Source organism: Drosophila ananassae (assembly GCF_017639315.1).
Source record: "Drosophila ananassae strain 14024-0371.13 chromosome Y unlocalized genomic scaffold, ASM1763931v2 tig00000221, whole genome shotgun sequence".
Lineage (NCBI taxonomy): Eukaryota > Metazoa > Arthropoda > Insecta > Diptera > Drosophilidae > Drosophila > Drosophila ananassae.
Genome location: NW_025319103.1, coordinates 4278 through 8554, shown reverse-complemented (window position 1 = coordinate 8554; position 4277 = coordinate 4278).

Below are 4277 nucleotides of genomic sequence, written 5' to 3'. Positions count from 1 at the left end.
AATTGACTTTTCAACGATCCAATCAACTGGTCAAACTTCACAGTAAGATTGTCTAAAATAATACTTCTACCTTGATCAAAACGTTTGGGAATTTTACGCTGACGAGGAATTTGAGGTTCTCTGAGTTCAAAATCAATTACAGCTTTAACGCTTTTTTCCGAGTGGGTAAGTGGGTAATTTTACTACTCGGGATTTCTCGAGTGGGTCTAGCTACCCACTAGCTACCCACTCAACCCACTACTCCTGCCGGGCCTGATTCGTAGCACCTTTAATGCTGATTACAATAATCAACTGGAATGAAATCTTGTCGGAATCACCAAAATATTTCGCTATTAAAGGTTTTTAAAAGCAGCCAAATAAAAAGACGAGTTTGAGTTCAGATTTTCAATTTTTTATTCGGGTTTCAATTAATTCCTAGAAACGCAGCCGCTCAAATCGATGCCAAAAATACTAGTAAAAGGTTCCTCATTAATAAAATCAAATAATATTATTAAATTAATTATTAATTTTTTAATTAATTTTTTAATATTAATTATTTAAATTTTTAATAATTATGGATTTTAAATTGGTCTGTGCGTTGAAGTCTTGTAATAAGACAATCTCGTCTTCCCAGCCTACCATCCATTGCTGGCTCTGTGAAAACGTTTTACACGCTAAGTGTGCCGGGTTCACGGCCTCAGTTTCGGATGCAATCTCACGTAGGTCTGGTCTCCACTTTTGCTGTAACGGTTGTCGTGCTGTTCAGGACGAAATGAGGTCGTTCATGAGGCAGACTAAAAGCGGTTTCAAGGAGTTGATTAGTGGTTTTCGAAAAATCAATGACCAACTCTGTGCGCTCGATACACAGTTTAGTAGTTATTGAAATTTGCGTATTCAAATATGCAAAAGTAACATAGACAGTTATGCTATATATTCACTTGAATGTAAGGATGTAGCAAGTGTATACACACTAAAAATGTGTTCCTTGTTTCTCGCCTATTTGTTGATATCTTGTCCTCTTGACATTTTACTTCACTTCGTTTCTGGCATCGAGAGCGTGTGGATTATAAAATCTTTATTTTGTGTTTTATTTATTCATTGAGAGTTTCTGGTTAATACTTTATTGTATTACTTATTTATTAACAAAACCAATAGGTTATGGGCCCAGACACAGCTACAGTGAATAAGTAAAGCATACATATATACATTTAATCAATTCGCGAGTTTTTTTTCTGGAAACGCTTTGACAAATTAGCCGCAAATCACCACGTAGCGGCAGGACGGTGTTACAAGATAGTGCTACTGTTGAGAAACGTTATTGCTGTAAGAAGTTGCTGGAAATTGTGGCTGTGAAATTTGTGTGATAGAATCTTACAATGGATAAAGGTAAAAGAAATATCAAACCGTTTGACGGTGAGAAATATTCAATATGGAAGTTTAGAATGAGAGCGTTGCTGGAAGAGCAACTTTTAATTGAATACCTAAGTGATGGATTTCTATCTTTCACTAACACTGCTAAGCAGATTTTTGCAAATTTAGATGCAATTTACGAGAGAAGAAGCTTGTCATCACAACTATCTCTGCGAAAAAAACTTTTAGCCATGGAGTTAAAAGTCGACCATTCACTCCTGAATCATTTTAATTCATTTGATGACCTCATTACCGAACTTATCGCATCAGGAGCAAAATTAGATGATATGGATAAAATTTCCCTTTTTCTTCTAACTCTTCCACCCAGTTATGATGGTGTTATAATGGCAATAGAGACTATTTCAGAAGATAACTTGACATTGGCTTTTGTAAAAACACGACTTCTTGACCAAGAAATAAAGCTTCGGAATATTAGTAAGGATACGAGTATTAAAGTCTTGCAAGCATTAGGTAACAAGGAGATCAAAGATGCAAAATTTAACAATAATCCAATGCAAAAGTTTAAGAAAAAATTGTTCAAGCCAAGTTTCAAACCGAAACCAAAATGTTTTCATTGTGGTAAGCCAGTACATTTAAAGAAGGATTGTTTCATTTTGAAAAGACAGCCAAATCAGAATTCTAACGTAAACAAAAGAAAGGAAGGGCAGGCTCAGATGGCAACAGCAGCAGCAACCCAACCAGAGCGTAGTTTTGCCTTCATGTTGAGAAATGCAACTTCCAATTCAAATACAAACGAGGCTGAGTTTATACTAGACTCAGGAGCATCAGACCACCTAATAAATGACACAGCATTGTTCTCCAAATATGACGATTTGCAATCAAATGTGCCCATCGAGATTGCCAAACGCGGAGAGTTTATCTACGCTACAGCCAAAGGAGTTGTCAATATTACCAGCTGCGGAAACCAAATCACCTTGCAAAAACGTTTAGAAATAAAGCGAAATAGTCTTTTTGAAGATACTAATATTTTAAGCAATATTGATTTAAGTCATGAATTATGCAAGGCTTGTATAAATGGCAAGCAATCTAGATTAAAGTTTCAAAAATTTAAAAATAAGGAAAATATTACACGACCTTTGTTTGTTGTCCATTCCGATGTTTGTGGCCCAATAACACCAACTACCATTGATAATAAGAACTACTATGTAGTTTTTATTGATCAGTATACACATTACTGTGTAACCTATTTAATAACTTATAAGTCGGATGTGCTGTTCTGTTTCAAGGACTTTGTAGCGAAGAGCGAGGCTCACTTCAATTTAAAAATTGTGAATTTGTATATCGATAATGGAAGGGAATATCTTTCTGGTAAAATGCGTGATTTCTGTGTTGAAAAAGGCATCAGCTATCATTTAACGGTTCCTCATACTCCAGAGTTGAATGGTGAATCGATTTTTAGAAAGATGTCTTATGAATACTCAAACATGCTTAGATGATATTCCTAATACCTTTGATGAGATTAAGTTTCGTGAGGATAGATCTTTCTGGGAAAATGCTATACAGGATGAACTTAGATCTCATTTTCAATTGCACTCTCTTCCTTCACTTCATAGCGAACGGTCATGATTATTTTTTGCGCTTGCGATAAATTCTATTTTTGCCAAACGCGGGTTTGAAACCTTAATTTAAACACTTGGTTTTCATTACTAATATTGTGTCTTAATATTAAAGTTATACCCGTATCGCTACGCGCTTGTGCAGTACCATATTTGGGTGAGCATTTAATAAAATTAAAAAGTCGCAATCCAAATATAGCTCTGCTTCTTTTTTACTCTCTGCCTTTTTAATTTTTGCAGTTAATTCTGCTCTTATCTTTTTTGCGCGCATTTCTTTACACTTGCGCTCTCCCGTAGCTCTCTTCACTAACTCCCTCCTCTACCTACATTTTATTAACCTTAGTTGGAACAGTGGTTGAAGGCTTATTTGCTTAAAATAAAAAAAAAATAAAAATTAAAAAAAAAAAATAATAATAAAAAATTTTAAAAATTATAAATTCATTTTTGCTAATATGTAATTTTTTAAAAATGGAATACAATGTTGTCTGCTCATTAAAATCGTGCAATAAGCCGATATCTTCGTCCCAGGCCAACATCTATTGTTGGCTGTGCGAAAGTGTCTTACATGCCAAATGTGCTGGCCTTACTGCATCTCTCTCGGATGCTAAATGAAAAGTCAGCACCCGAATTTACCGTAGCAGAGCATAATTTGTCTGCTTTGTTCTCCATGGCATCACTCCAAGTGATTCCCAGGAATACCCTTGAATTAACCCCCATAGCTTCCACTAGAAATGGTAACCCGCCGCCCGGACCCCCGGAACGGACTGATGCCGCGGTATTACCGACCGTGGCACCAAAACCATTACAGGTAATACCACCTGTTAGACAAATATTTGTCTCACGGCTAGCCCCCGATACCTTGGAGATTGATATCTCGGCTTATATCAAAGCCAAAACCAAGGCCGTTATTAGAGTGGAAGACATTAGGAAATTTAAATACTCCTACTCGAGGCGCATGTCATCCTTCATGATACGTGTGCCAGTGCCGATGTTTGTGACAATATGTTCGCCTGGCTTCTGGCCAGAGGACATATTTGTACAAGAGCATCAGCCGAGTAAGGTAAAGAAAAAAAATTCGAAGCCTGCTGGAGTCAAGCTTCCAACATCTGTCCAATCCGACTCTTCAAAAAACTAACATGTTCTATCAATCTTACCTATCAGAACTGTCGGGGCCTACGTAGCAAGCTCCTGGTAGTTCTTGGCGACTTTAATTTACCAGAATTCAATTGGTCAATTACTGAAAACTTAACTTTCTTATCACTTTCCACCCATCATGATTTCACGGCGGGCATCTTTGACTTGTCCCTAGGC